Source organism: Passer domesticus, chromosome 2 (genome assembly GCF_036417665.1).
Source record: "Passer domesticus isolate bPasDom1 chromosome 2, bPasDom1.hap1, whole genome shotgun sequence".
Lineage (NCBI taxonomy): Eukaryota > Metazoa > Chordata > Aves > Passeriformes > Passeridae > Passer > Passer domesticus.
The window spans coordinates 6,465,390-6,481,431 of NC_087475.1; the positions used below are offsets into that span (position 1 = coordinate 6,465,390).

General features: G+C 42.0%; 1 long non-coding RNA gene across 6 annotated transcripts in view; it reads left to right on the forward strand.

Moving 5' to 3' along the window:
* Nucleotides 1–16,042, forward strand: part of LOC135293142 (uncharacterized) — a 91,222-nt gene that overhangs the window by 9,922 nt on the left and 65,258 nt on the right. Inside the window, exons 1-3 of one of the 6 annotated variants that reach the window (XR_010355278.1) lie at nt 10,595–10,834; nt 13,368–13,524; nt 13,842–13,962. This is a non-coding gene — a long non-coding RNA (uncharacterized LOC135293142). The other 5 variants (XR_010355277.1, XR_010355275.1, XR_010355282.1 and 2 more) reach the window with 5 other exon arrangements.

A 16,042-nucleotide genomic window follows, 5' to 3' on the forward strand; every position in this document is an offset into this window, starting at 1 on the left:
TTGGCTCAGTTATCTCTGTGCATGCACCCATTATTAAGTAGCAATCTACCTCCAGCAGCAAAACCTTTCATTGTGGTTTCAGTTCTTGTGTTGTGTCTGTAGGGATAGTATAATCTGTTTGAAGAAAATCTGATGAAATTGCACCAAAGCTTTCTACATCCTTTATTGGGAAATATAAAGGTCAAGCTCTTTCTTTGTAGGGATTACTGGGTCTGTAGAGCCTCAGCAGTAGGAGTGAGCAATAGGAATGAGGGAGTGGGGTGATAAATCAGAGGAACACTTGCTTCAGTAGATATCTCTCCTACAGCAATTTGCTCTTGGAAAGATAGTTAGGGTTTGTGTATCATCACATCTTTTCTGGAAATTTTTGGGTAAAAAACCCCAAACATAAAGTTAAAAGATGTGACTTTAGGGAGAAGAGAGATTATAAAGGAAGGGTGTCCCCATGTGCATGTTTTGGAGGAAAGGAAAGCAGGAGGTACAGCAGTGTGTGCAGAGGATATACTTTGGAAAGCAAGTGAGAAATAGTCTCAATTTTGACAGTCGTGGAATGGGAAAACTTTAGTTGTCCACCCCACACGAGGGATGATGTCAATTATGCCAATGGGACCAGCAAGAACCTGGCTTAGCCCAGAGTGTGGGACATGCCAGTGGAAAAATCAGTGTGTGACTGCTGCAGCTCCTTCTCTTCTAGCTAGAGACTTTTCCCCAAGCTTGGGCTGAGTCAAATGAATACATGTCTGATAGGAAACTTGAAAATCTTCCTGGTATTCATCAGGAACTGCAGGTTTCCAGAAACTGTGTATTGCTGTGCTCAGGCTGAACAAAATGAAGAAGTACTCCAGAGATTTGCTGTGCTGTAATTTGCCCTTGAACAAAAATGAAGCTTAAAAAAGGTTTAACAAATATTCACACTTCTCAAATACTTCTCTGGGGTTCTGGCCTCCCACTTGGCTTTATACACTGAAGATGAGGGGGAGAAGCCTGCACTGTGATTAATCCCCCTGACAAGGTCACCTGGATAAAATATTCTTGGCTAGAAAAATCCAATGAAGGGTTTGCAGTGATGCTACATATGTGGTTTGTCATTAACATACATTATCAGTGATTGAAAAGTAACCTTAAATCTTATTTCTGTGACTTTGCAGGGCTTTTATAGTTTCAAATAAACAGATGAAGGTTTTTTTCTGTTTCCCCCTCAAGTGAATGTGCAAAACATTTGGCTCTGGCCATTCCTCACACTTGCCATGAGAGAGCTCCTCCCTGAGCCAGTGATGACAGAACGCGGTCCATTTTTTACATGGGGATTTGCAAACTCAAACACATTCACAAATCAAGTTCAGTCAGGGGATTCCTCACATTCCTGCCCTGAATGGTCTCCAGACTCAATGAAAAATACAACTGGTCTGCACTCCATATGACCATGTTTTTTAAATTTTGCTCAGGGGGATGTCAAATGGTAATCATTGTCAGCCAGTTTCACAAATGACTAGAAATTATCCACAAAGCCAGTGCTATCAAGATGGAACATTTCTAATATATCTTGTGCTACTTCTGACGTACAATAAGATGCAAAAATACCTATCTTTTTTACAAACAATTTGACTGATGGAAGAGATGCTTTTAAAATTTGACACTTCAATTGGTGAAGTTGCAAGATGTACTGAAGGACACGATCAGAGTTCAAAATGAACTTGGTCAGACAGACAGATGAATAGAGAACTTGTCAAAGAGATGAATAGGTGAATAAGCAAAAGGATGTTCACTGTGGTATTTAGGAAGGAGAGTACAAATGCCTGGTGGGTACTGTCTGCTAAGCAGCAGTATGGGAGAAGAAGGTTTAGAGATGAGAGTGGAGCAACACTCTTTTAGTCAGCAGCATGGTATTGGAAAAAATGAGAACTTCACCCTAGGCTGAAGCTGAGTTTTAAATAGTTTGGTAGTCTTAAAAGTTCTTTACCAGTACTTCTGTGATAAATGCCTCATTTAGGTCTGATGGCCATTTATCCTCTGTGTAGATGCTCCATTTATTTTTGCAAAGCCAACTCATTCATTACGGTTAGCTCTTAGTATAATGAAGCATTCAACTGGGAAGGTTGGCTTATGGCAGTCAGCCTAAAGACATCTCCAATTTTGTTTTGAATTAATTGATACAGGCCCAGTGTAAAAGCTCTTAAAGCCCACGTGCAGCATGGGGTGCCTCCTTTCCTTGGACTTGCTTTGTGAGAGTGAATTTTTCTGTGGAGAGAGACAAGGTTCTGCAGAGGACATCCCAGGGAGCTTTCCTGGGACTCCCATTGTTTGGAGGAATCTAAGGAAATCCATGCAGACTAAGGTAACATTTTGTGGCTTTATCCATTCATATGTCGTGGTTGACATGGATTGATGATGAGCACATGATTCCTATATTGAATTAATCTGAATTCTGCATTTTATTAAAAGCAGTGGGGACCAAGCTAAAAATGATCTTGCACACAGACTGATTTTCTCTTTTCTTAAAGCACAGGCAATACCGAAATACAGAAATGCAGATATCTTCCTTAGTTTCCCTGTGCTTTCCTTATCTCTACATAACCATTTACCCAATACACACTTAAACAGGAAGATCTTCTTACCTGTGTATCATGTATTGCACAAATTTGACACTAGTTTAGCTATCCATCTTAGCTGCTCAGAGCTTGGTTTAAAGCTTTACAGCAAAAGGAAATTTCAGGTGGTTTTCAGTGGAGGCAGAACAGACTGTATGATGGAAGAGTGGAGTGAGTTTTAACTGAGCAGTCTGGGGTCCCTCTCAATGCTACCTTCTTCCTTTAGGAGTTTCACAAACTTTTTTTACATATACCCTATTAATATTTATTCCTGACTCATGAAAGAAGGGCTGGGCTAGATGACAGCCTTGAAGTGGCCTTTAATTTCTATGACTTCTTCATATCTTACATAATGCTGTATGACTTCAAACTGCTTGTAGGTAAGTGCACACTGAAAAACGTTTCTTTTGCCTCCCTGAGGGCACCACCAAAATGGAGCAAAGCAAGGAGAAGTAGGATAGCTGAATGGGGCTCTCAAAATCTAGAAGATACTACATCTTGTCTGTCTGCAGATCCCCTCTGTGCTGCAGCCTCTGCTCACTGCTTAGTTTGCAGAGATAAGTTGGTCTTATCTGGAAATATCTCTGTACTTGAAACTTCTAAGCAGAGCAGATGCACACACCTCCTCATACTGTAGAGTAACTTGTGAGGTTGGACTATCTGGTCTCATAAACCAGACTCTGTCATCAACAGTCTGCTTTTTGAAGTTTCTGCATGGGTTAACTCTAGAGTGCCATCTCCCTCTGAAGATAAGATCACAGACTGGACCTTCTCTGCAGTGGTAGACAAATGTGCCTGGCAATGTTTTTCTTTTTTTTCCCCCTTCTCTGTCACCCATGCAAACACAGACACAGCTAAACAAAACACAAGAAAAGAAGTGGAAATAATTAGGATAAACCAATCTAATATAAAATCTGTATCAACAGCCTCAGCCTCTGCAAGGGTTTAAAAGCATTTCTGACTGATTTGGCTGACAAACCCCCATCACTCTAAACATTGTTCCTGGTGTTTGTACCTGAGTAACCAGGAAGATGCCTACCAGAGAGACTCTTGCTCTTGGTTTTCTTACCAGTAGTGCCCAAGTTACACAGACCTAGAGCACTGCTGTTCCAAGCTCCTGCCAGAAGTCAGAAACAGAATGTAATGCACAGTGCCCAAGGAAGGTCAGAGGCAGCAGTGGCAGCTCTTGAGAAGCGTTGGGTCCACGGGCACAGAGGTTGTGCTGTCACCAAGGCTGTGCCATGGGGGGCTGTGGGGTGAAACCCATGCCCAGTTCTAAGGCAAGGAGCTGAGGTGAGGCCAACATCTCTTTTCTGTCCTTGAGCTCCATCTCACAATGGAACAGCAAACCCTCCGGGAGCTGCTCTCATTTCCTGTCTCCAAGCCATTCACAGGATTTCCCAGATTTGCCAAGGTATAAGAGATGTAGCTTGGGCTTTTCTTCCTTGCAAGAGAAGTGTGGGATTTTCTTTAGAGAAAATTATGGCTTCTCTCCACAGTGTGTAGCTGTTTGGAACAGTCAAGATCTGTCTTTTGGATTGATCTTCTCGAGATTAATCAAATTGGAAAGATTCCTGGCCAATTAATTCTTGAACACTTTATTATTACGCTCATCTGAGCTAAAATAGCTATGGAAAATTCTCTTGATATTTTGGATAAATAGTAAATGATTTTTCCTTATACTTTGGAATAAGCACGCATTATCCCTAGAACCAAAATTTCTCATATTTTCCCTAAATGAAAGTTTAATATTTATTGAAATCTTCTGTTGATTAAAAGCTCTGAATAGGGTATCCAGAAGACTAATCGATATTTTAAATGCACTCAGACATATTAGCTGCTTACTGTTACATAGAGAAATAATGAACTTGCTATATGAGAAGGTAAAATTCATGAATAATTCATAGATGCATTAATTTATTCAGTTTTGCCTTTTGAATTGATTTGGCAATTATTCTTGTACTGCACATCATTTACAAACGCTTAGATATAAATATTTACAGTTGCAAATTTGCGGTCAAATCATTTCTGTTCTCTGATTGAATGGCTTCTGTAGCACATCAAGCAGTGCAAATTGTGATTTTTACTGTTAAATATACAGCTTGGTGGAATGTGGGTGCTGGAACGATCAAGTAAAGTGGATACATACTGACTGCAAATATGGCCAAACTAACATATTTTAAATAGAAATAAATGTTTGCAGGCAAGTTTTCTTAATTTCTTATTGCAATAGGAACAAGGGAAAGACCTCCTGTGTTGTGCTGCCCCAGACAACAAAGACTAATGTCCTTTGGCACTGATATTTTTATTGTTCATTCAGCTCTTCTCACTTTTTCCTTTGTTTTCATTCTTTTCCCCTTGCTGATTGTGTTTTACGTCTTTCAAGGATGACTGCAATATTCAGGAAAATGAGAAGTCCCCCTAAAGGGGGATGACTTAACCCCACAGTGAAGCTATGAAAAGAGAGAGGATCCAGAAGCTGAACATTATGGATTTCTGAAGAAAATGATGGTCTGAGTGAAAGGGTTAATTCACAGTAGTTTATTTCAGCCAAAGGAGACTTGCCTCCTGAACTCCCCTCTATTTATTGGAGAAGGAGAGACTTCTCTAGAGGATGATTCAGAACAGGAGCCTAGTTTTAAATGCTCTGAATCACACTTTTAGTCTGCTTATTTTGAACAGTGCAGTTTATCTTCCCTCCCTTTCCTACTTGTTGCCCTGATTGATGAGTAAGGATTTATGCAGAATGAATGAATTCCACCTTTCATACCATTGTGAGCATTTAGAGAACTTGATTTGAGAATAAAAAACAAGTGAAAGTATTAAGAAGTATTATTTTATATACTTCTTTCTCTGCACAGTTAGAAGAACCTTTAAAAATTCCAGCTTAAAGAATTTAAGTCATTTAATATAAAGCAATAATTCAAAGTCACTTCATGTGATTTTTTTGTTTTCTTGAAGCACTCCAGAAAATTGTTTTTCCAAAGTTCTTTCACTTTGAAATGTCTGCACAGAAGCACTTGAGGCTGAAAGTAAAGCTAATCCATTTGCAGATAGCACGTTCAGAAAAGAACAAAACCTGTGAAATTACGAACAGTTTGTTCTGAAGAAAAAAAGATGAATGCCTTAGCATTCAAAGCAATCCTAAAGCAAAAGTCGGTATTTTGATGAAAATGCATTTGAGAAAAGAGAGTGGATGCTCAGTTGGTCTTAAAGGCAGACCAGTGGTAGCCTGGTAGGAATGCAAGGGATGCTCAAAGGAAATTTGTCACTGTGTGTAGCTCATGATAGGTGTGTAGTTCAAACCATCAAGGGCTGCTCCCCTCCTGGCATGAAGTTCTTGTGCTCAGAGAAGAGCTTCACCATCACAGCACACCAAACTGCTGGAGCTTCTGCTCTTGGGGAAGCAGCACGGGGCTGCTGGAGCACCTCACACCTGAGTGAGTTTTGGGTCAATGTGCTGAGCTGATGCCCAGGAAGGAAATTCCTGACCAGCAGCCTCCTCAGGGCCTGCTGTAAGTGCTGTCCACTGCCTTGCTCTCCATGGTGGACTCTCTGTGTCTTTTTCTTTGTGACACTGGGGATGTACAGGGCTGTGGATGGTGTCCTCCTGGCACATCAGCATCTCGGGACAACCACTGCTGATGCCTCTGAGCTGAAACTGGATCACTTAACAGATGTTTCTACAGGTGTTGAACAGTGCGTCTCTGTAAGGTGGCCTCCAGTAGGAAACTCAGGACTGCCAGCTGCCAAGGGCTGTTCTGCAGGGACCTCCTGTCCCAGGCAGCCACTGGTGATCCCACTCGTAACACTGACCCCCTGCTGACATCCACTGCTCTTTCCCTGTGCTTTTGTCACCCCTGTGCTTGCTGAGGGCTTAAGAAGAATTTCAAGCATCCCCACAGATGATTTAACATTAAAAGACTATTTTAAATATGATTTCCATTATGGACAAGGTCCATATGGGGATTTGTGCAGCTCAGAAATGCTGTAGGAGGGGAGTGATGAGTGAGCTCCTTAGGGCTCTGCCAGGTGCCTGTAGCATGTGTGTGCTCCACTTGAGTCACAAACATGACTTGAGAAGAGGGGAGGCCACAGGGCCATTGCACAGAGGTGAGAAACTGCGCTGCTGAATTCAGTGATGGTGTAAAGCATGCTTGAACCTGGCTTCCTGCTCGTGATGTGGTACATTGTGGAGCAGCGTGCCTGTGGTTAACTCTTCCTGTCATGGGTGAACAGACAGAAATGATATTTGCTTTTCTGTGCAGTGCTGAAACACTCTTGTAGTCTTTTCACATTTTCATGTGAAAAACAGAACAAAATTCTGCTGTCACTAAAATGAGTTGTCAGAACAACTGCATGTATGAGTTTAATTTCAATTAATATTTAATAACTATCTAGCTTTTCTCGGGGTAATGATTTCACAAGAAGAGAAAGATCAGAGCAGACCTCCTGCTAGTGTAGCACAGATACAGCAGGAACTGCAGAATTGCAGGGTCAATACAGCAGAATGAGATCCTGCCATCTGTAGTCATTGGGTAGCACTCCACTCCTTGAGAGCTGCACTTAGGTCAGTAGGACTGTGTGAAGGAAAGGATACACTCAGTGTTTATCGAGGAACAGAGTTTGACCCTGACTGCAAAATACTCCTTCCCTTGCAAAGAATAATCTGGGCATGGCTTAAGGCAATCATTGGTGTCTGTTGCCTTTTGTGAAAGGGGTGAGATGTCTCCTCACAGATCTTGCCTGTTTTAAGTCTGTGCTGTCCAGCCTTTTCCACAGTCACATAGCCTTTTCACTCAGCCATGTCATGGTGGTATTATTTTATGTAAAGTGGACTTTAATACAGCAATTTCTACAACATATTTGGAAGAGCAAACACTTCTGTATGGCAAATGATGCTAGAAACACTCAATCATCAAACAGTAGCTCTATGGTTTTGGCATCAATGTCAAAAGTAATATTTCTACTCTCAGCAGGTTAGCAGATATAGGTGGTTGTGGTTCACAGAGAAGAATAGGTGCTGATTTGTTTCCTCACAGTTGTATTGGCTCTGCAGTGCTAAAAGTCTTGTTAGTTCTTGTCCTTGGCATCGTCAGATGCATTACTTTGAATTTTGAGATTTAGAAGAACCATTAGGTACAAAGGAGGGAACAAGAAGACCCACAGCATATGTTCAGTCTGCAGGCAAACAGCACTGCCTGTGCTAACCCCGATCCATGTGCATAAAGATGGTCTGGGAAGTTAATTATGACAGGCAAAAAAAAAAAAAAAAGGAGAAAGGGCTGTAGGAATTTGCTCCAAATGACAGCAAATGCAGTTGGCAGGATGACTGAAACTCAGTCCCTGAAGAATCCCTCCAGGATATGTAGCTTCCCTGACACAAAGTGAGTGGGCTTATTAGCTGGATTTGATGATAGATTCATTTGCTACCCATAGCCAGACTAACATGTGTAATTCTTCCTCTTTCTAATTTTTTTCTGCCATTGGATAGGGGCCAGCTCCATAGATCAATTTGTTTATTTGTGGTGGGATGTTTTTTTCTGATGATGGATGAACCAACTGATAGTGCCATCACTGCCTTGTGAACCCAAGGATAAATTCATGGGCTGTTAGCAAAAGCACTGCCTGATACTTGTCATCTCCACTGAGCAGGCACTGCTCTTTTCTCCCCAAATTTCAGGATGGCTGGAGGCACCTTTTCCTTTAATGTTTTATTTTTCACTGAGCTGCACCCTGTGGTTAATTTCCCTTCCTACTTTGCAGCTTATCACCAGCCTGCTCTGTTACGTAGGTTTATTCCACTTTCAGATCTCACAGCTCGCCAAGCGCAAGGCACAGGGAGGAGCAGTGGCACAGATTCCAGAGGATCTGGCTAATTTCTCTCCTGGTTGGCATTAAGGAGCAAATAACTGAGGATTTGTACCTGTTCATTGGAAATGAACCCCCAAAGGTTAGTCGAGACAGAGGAAAGATGGTTTTGAGGCATGGCCCACCAGATGCCAACAGGGGGAGTTTCAGCTCTGCCTCAGATTTAGGCCTCTGACAGTCTCCTCACCTTTGCTGATATTGATCATGAGGGATAAAAGTTATTTATTTTCCCACATTTCAATAACATTTCTTAACGCCTCTTTCCTTTAAAGAAACACTTCTGCAACTCTTCTATAGATTGAAAATGAAGGAGCAGTTCATATCTCTTGTTGAAATCCTTTTAAAAAGAGACCAGTGATGGAATGGTTCTACACCTTGCTTTGCTGGAAGGAAAGAAAGCTAATTTGCCTCTGGGACAAATCAAAACCAGATTTTAGAAAGTAATCTCCATTTCTCTCTCTTCCCTGAAAACCTTGATGATGAGGCACTGTTGACTTCTCTTGCTCATTTTGCATTGACCAAGATTTGAGTGATAGGATTTTAGAAAACCAAAAATCTGCATCTAGCCTACCAGTTTAAACAAATTGATTCATAGCCAGATAGAAAACAAATGTAAAAAAATAAAGTCCTCTTTGATATATTTGTTTGTTTAGGGGGGCAATAAATGGAAGGACTTCCATTGTGAGGAGGCAGAAAACATCTTATGAAAATGAAGCTCAGTCCTTAGAGTGGGGGTGTAAACCATGCTCATGTACAAATGAATGGAGGAAATTTTTTTGAAGAGACATTTTGTCTCTTTATAAACAGGATGGATTATGTCTGTGCAATGCTGCAATCAGTTCTGCCAGGTCCCAGTGAACTGCACTTTCTTTTCTTTTCACAAAATTTCTCTTTTCTTATTTGAAAAATTGTCTTGGAAATTGGCTTCAAGGAAGAAGGACTGTGTATTTTTTGTAACAGAATCATGATATTTCCAGTTGCTACTGAGGAGGGTATCTTCTGTATAATGAGCCTCTAGGGTTCACTCAAGTTGCATTTCAATCATTCTTTGCAGCCATCCAGACCAGACTTCAGCTGCTGAATCTGCTTCATTTCTGGGTGTGAAAACATGAACAGATTAAATCCAAAGCTCTTCAGGAGAAAGCTGAAATGTCCTGAGTCATCCAGTGAGAGTTAACACTAGCTCCTCTTTGCAGAGACTTATTACCTCTGGCTCTGAGCTTCAAAACTACAGCCACTTTCAACTATGATGTCTCAGCTGAGAGGGTCCAGAGCTGTGATCTTGTCAATAGAGGACAGGATGGAAGAAATCACCCTTTGGCAGAGTTGGGCAAATCCTGGAAAATGGACTTCTTCTTACTTTGTGGAAAGAGCATTTTTAAGGGATTAAATAGTCTTAATTTTCCACTTGGCATATGAAATTTGAATTCACAAGCTTTGTATTTTTTTCATACCCATCTGTGGGAGGGTCATGCTCTGTGTAATATCCAATAATATATAAGTAAGAATGTCTGTGTATATATGTATGTATGTATACATATATATATATATAAACTGTAATTGCCTATTTCAGAAATCCAAATTAAAATTCATATCTACAACAGCGATATTCATCATTTCACTCAGTCCAGTTTTGCAGTCAGTTAAAAACCTTTAAAAACCTTTTTAATTAGTAGCTATCAGCAGTCCTGTGAGTGGGTTGCTGAGTAGAGAAGGTTAATGCTGTATCTGAGGGGGAAGGGAGAGAACTTACGGCTGTAGGAATTAGGACATTTTTCTTGATTTGATGAAATTGTGTTGGAGAGAAATCCACTGTGTCTTGATATTGACGTAATTGCATTGCATATGCTGAAACATCCCTCTGTAATGGGCTAATCCAAAGGGCAAGGATGGCCTGGTGAGGTTTGCCGAGATGCTCTGTCTATTCCCATGCCAGCAGACCAGCCAGGAGGGGTGAACGGTTCCAGGGGTATTAGGAGGGATGCCAAGATCAGTCAGGGCTGGCAGGTTTCACTAGGACAGTTGCAATATTGTGGTAATACATCTGTCTGGGCATGGCTCTTGAGTCAGAAATGGAGAGTAAAAGTAATTCCCAAGGATACAGAAGTAGGTCACTCCATCCCTGACTGTGACCCACATATCTCCCCTGAGAATGAAGCCTCATTTCACACCCCAGCCAAGCGGTGTGAAGACAGGGCTGGAAACCATTCCAGTTCTCCTGTGTGCGAACTTCTGGTTGGAGCCCAGACTGGTTGTTGAGGCCACTGGCAAAGAGTGAAAGAGAGGAAAGGCATGTGGATGTAGGGAAGGTGTTCAGACCAAGAACTGAGAGAGGCTGTGTCACAGGATTAAGGCAGCTATGCAAGCTTGCACAGGTATTTCCACTCGCGCTGTCCTCACACCTTCTCTGAGGGGAGGTTTTGGTCCTGGACACAAGGGCTGTTTGTACATGGCCATGCACCACACACACAGCCCTTGGCAACGTCTGCTTGTGTGGACATGCCAGTTTGCACCATGCCAGGTGTACCCTGGAGAAGGGAATGGACAGGGAAGGAGCTGTGGAGTAGCAAACACTGGTTGGAATGGCTGTGGGAGCAGGCCCTGCAGAGCCCAGCTGGAGGCCATGCTGGAAACCAGGCCTGCATCTGGTCTGTGCCCTGCTGGGCTCTGAGCAGCGCTCCTTGGGTTGCAGCACTGAGGATCCCAAGGCTGTATCCTGTAACTGTGGGATCTGGTCCGTGTTTGGGAAGCGTACAAAATGTTGCTTGGGAAGCATGCAAAATGGCTGCAGCAGGACATGGCACCACACACACACACAGCCCCTGGACACATCTGCTTGTGTGGACACGCCAGTTTGCACTGTGCCAGGTGTACCCTAGAGAAGGGAACGGACAGGGGAGGATCTGTGGAGCAGCAAACACCAGTTGGGATGGCTGTGGGAGCTGTGGGATCAAGCTGTGCAAGGCCCAGCTGGGGGCCATGCTGGGGACCAGGCCTCCGTCTCGTCTGTGCCCTGCTGGGTTCTGAGCAGCGCTCTTTGGGTTGCAGCACTGAGGATCCCAAGGCTATATTCTGTAACTGCGGGATCTGGTCCATGTTTAGGAAGCGTACAAAATGTTGATTGGGAAAATGTTGCTTGGGAAACACGCAAAATGGCCGCAGCAGGATGTGGGGTACGTCTTTCTGTGCCTTTGGCTAAGAAGACCAAACTGCTGCTGTCACAAGACCATGTGAAACACCAAGGGTCATGGTGGTGTTTTAAATAGGATCACCCAGTCAGTGGGGAGGCATGCACAGCTGGCTTTGCAAACCACAAAATCAGAAGCCTTTGGAAAGAGTAAGTAGGAAAGCATCAGTTGACTTGTAGAGTGAAGGTGGACATTTGATGGAAGTACATTAAAATTGTTTAATGCTAAATTAAATATCAATAGAAAATGCCTTATATCTCTATCTGAAACTCCCAGGCAGGCTTACATGGACAGTAAATAAAACAGTGTGCTTTTATGGAGTAAGGTCAAGATACTGTCAAGAATCACATATCTTTTAGTCAAAAGCGATATAGGACCATTCTGTCTCTAAAGAGAAAAGGGACAACTACAGAGGGGAAATGTCTGTAGAAGAATTGTTGGTTCTGACAGCTGTGTGTTTAAAGCACAAAATCCCATGAAACACCACCAGGAATTAGAGAGGAATGTGAGGCAATTCTTTAGAGCAAAACAAAACAACAAAATGGGAAGCAAGTAAGTTGTGTCTACCATGTGCCTAAGAACAATAGTGCTGAGTCAAAACCTGCTGGATTTGGTTGGGAATGCTGTGGTTTAGCAAGCGCAACTGAGTTGAACTGGAATGCTCTTTTTGTCTTTCAACAAGCCTGTAAAGGCTGGCAGAGATCTGGTCAGCTGTTCAAGCCATACAGAAGAACCCTCAGAGTTCAATTTTTATATCTGGTTAGGGGCCCAGTAGAAAAATTAAGGGTCAGGCAGGTTGTGTTTGAACAGTGTGTGGAATGGGTTTATTCTGCATGGAAGAAAAATGTTTGTTGCCTCAGAAAGATATGTCCTCATGCACTCTTCTGAAGTAGGGGATTGCTGTGTAAATAGGAATGTGAGCAGCAGTTTGGGGGATTATTTCATGCTTGTGACGTTATACAGACTAGTTTAGCTCTTTGTTTAAGGGCTCATGTCCAAATTGATTCAGGTCCAAGTCAGAGCTTTGGTCTTGCACCTTGCTCCCTCTCTTCTTGCCAGCACTGATATTTGCATGGTCATGTCATGAGCCAGTTCAGGGAACTAAACTTCTTAAAGGCTTCAGCTTTTTCTGCAGAGTTACTTTTTACCTGATTTGACTCCCTGAACCAGCTCATAGTAGGAACATAGCAAGGCCTGGTACTGGCACACAACATCTTGCTGGAATTTATGGCTGGGGTGAAATGGAAATTGCAAGACTTGGATTGGTTGAGTTCTTGGGGAACCTCAACTTACAGCAATTCATCCGTCCTCCTGCTCCACTGCATCCACTCATATACCTTCAGTCCCCTTGGATATTTTATATTCACTGTAGACTCTGTAACTGGACTCCTGCACTCATTAGCATGTGTCCATTTTGGTCTGTGAAATGCTATGGGTTCCCAGCTTGGAAAGATTAAATCTCACCACCCTGATGTGTCCTTTCCAGGTCAAGACAACCATGGCAGATGGAGAGGTGCAAAGACTCCCTGACATGTAACTGAGTTAATGCTGATTTTTTTGGGTCTTGGCCTCATCCATTGCTGGAGAACCTTAAGTTAATCACTCATCCTCTGGGCATAGGCAGGCTATGCAGTCACATCCATTTAATGTTAGAAGGTATCTATGTATGAAAAGAAGTAGAGCTCAGGATGGTAATTATTTGCTCCCATCTTCTTTACAGGGCCACAAGTATGAACAGAAATGCACACTTTGGTAGAACTGGTAGAAGACAGGGCTTCAGAGGATGGATCAAATGATGTCCCGTAGGAACTTGCCCTACCAAACAACAACATCTCCTTCAGTACAAAGGAAGTCAAAGTATTTTCAAAATTTGATATGTAAGTAATAGTTGCAGTTGCTGCAGAGATATTGAGCAATTGTGTCTCAGTGTGGGAAGTGGCCTGTGAAATCAGGAGAGGTGGGGAAAAGTCCCAATGTACAATTTCTCTCTTGAGTGTGGGTTCCACATTTTGTGAAGGCCTGAGACCCTGACTGTAATTTCACCTTTTCTGACAATTTGACTTCTATTTCCATTTGCCAGCTGTTGTCATTATTTTGTGCCTCCATTGCTCATCTGTTTGCCATAGCAATTTCTGCAAACTCTATCCCAGCTTATATGTTTTAGTTACTAATGGCTTCCTTAATGTTTCCTCAGTGTTCCTCTGTTCCTGGGTATGGAATGCAGGAATTTTTCCCCTCAAAATGAAGCTGTAGTTACCTGAAGGTTGAAAAATGAACATTGTATTTCAAGGCAGTAGCACATAGCAGTGGAGAAAGTAAGTGGTGCTTTTCACTTAGCCTGTTTTTTGTTTTTTTTTCACCAAGAGCAGACAACTGACTATTCTAATAATTAAAAGGAATACAGCTGGAGAATAAGCTGCATAATGAGTGCCCCAGATGTTAAAACTTCAGCTCTCTGATTGTGCTTTTGGTCTCCACAGATCTAAAATGCAGAAACCAAATTCCAGTTTAGAGCTGCTGCTTTCAGATGGTAGCATGAGCTCTGGTATCAGCACTATATTAATTATTTTTTCCAGTGCATACCTCAAAGTGACACTTAACAGGAGGAAGACTAGGGAAGAAATAAACACTGAAATGTGATAGCATACATTTTATATGATTTACCCATGGTCAGAGTGAAAACAGTGACTTGATAAGTGTTTCTAGTTTTAATATACCTGAAGAGAGGAGGGAAATACTCCCACTGTGGAGCTATCTATGGCTGGTTTTGTTCATGTGGAAATATGTAGCTTCTATGCCCAGGGGTGATGGGACAAAATCTAGAGTAGCTGTACTCCTCTATGTATGAGTAAACTGTCTGTATTTCTCTCTTATTCAGAGGATATTCATCTTGCTTTTTAATCTTAGAATATAAGCATGGCTGAATCTCAGAGAAAAAGGATTTAAAAAACCCAGTAAATTTCTTTTTCTTGTTATACTGCTTTGGACACCCTTTTATGAATAAAATGGCACGGCCAAGCGTGAAGTAACAAAGGAATTGTAAGCAGTGGCCAGCATGTGGGAAGTCAAAACTATCTACAGCTGAAAACGTTCTTATTAGAAATGAAGGGCAAACAGGAATATAATTTATTATTGCCTCTCTATGTGGCTTCAGAGATCACATAATCCAAAGTAAAAAATGGCATGCATATGTTCCCTAAGATATTCTTCACCATAGAGAGGCTATATATCAAAACCTTATTTCCTGGTAATGAATTTTAAATAAGTGCCCAGGGCATCAGGTCACTGATGTTTCCACTTTGCAAACTGGGTGGGCTATGAAAGCCCCTAGAGCCCTTCAAAGGCGCCTTAAAAAAAGATCCCTAGCTTTAACTGACCAAACTTTTCAAGAAAAATACCTGAAACAATTAGGAGAATGAAAACCAGGAGGTCAGATTACTTGGCCCATGGCTGAGGATTTACATAAATAGGCCTAACCTTTGACTTGAAAATAAAAGGTAAGTACAGAGCCCTGACAGAACAGCAGGTCATTGGTATTTACTCTGTAAAGTACTGCCTCTGATGCTATGACAAAAATGCCAGGAATTCCACTGATCACTGTGTGCTGATAGGGCTCAAAGGTATGCAGGCAGCTAACAGAAACCCAGCCTACCTGACTGATCGAAACTGCATTACTCCCACGCATTTATAACCCGCAATCTGCGAGCGTGGGAAAGCGTGCAAGGCCTCAGACTAATTCCTCAGGAAAAAAAAAAAAAAGGAGAAAGTTGCTGTCCTTAAACATTTTTATTTTTTTAATGGTAGTTTGGGCAACATATAATAAAATTAACAAAAATTCTCTGAGTGAGCATCTTGAGACATATTCTTCACAGTGTGTGCTGCTGTCCAAGAGACTCCAGAGGTGGTGTTGCCCATGCAGGCTGAGATTGGTACCACATTCAGTGTCTTGGGACTTTGTCAAAGATGAGCTGTGCTTCAGGTATTGAACTGGTAACCAGCTGTAGGAAGCCAGTCCCAGACTTAAGTGAGGAAACTAGACAGCAAACCTACAGGAGAAATGCCATGCTGTGTGTTTGTGCTACATTTTGTCAAGAAATGGCTGTGTGCTCACAGGTGAGAGAGGGAAAGGTGAGCAAAACAAATCTTTTTTTTGTTTTTAGTTCTAGTACCATAGCAAAGATGCTTTAGATATTGTTTTCTTTTCTACATGGATAGCAAAGAAAGGAAGACCCCTGTGAAAGTGGAAACAATAAGGGCAGAGTTTTTATGTTCATGTTTTATAGGGAGAGATTTGGTTTCCTGTTCCAGTTTGAGACACAAGCACACACCAAGTATCCTGCAGGCTGTTTCAAACTTGTTTCACTAATTAATCAAAAGTGATCCATTACAGAAAAC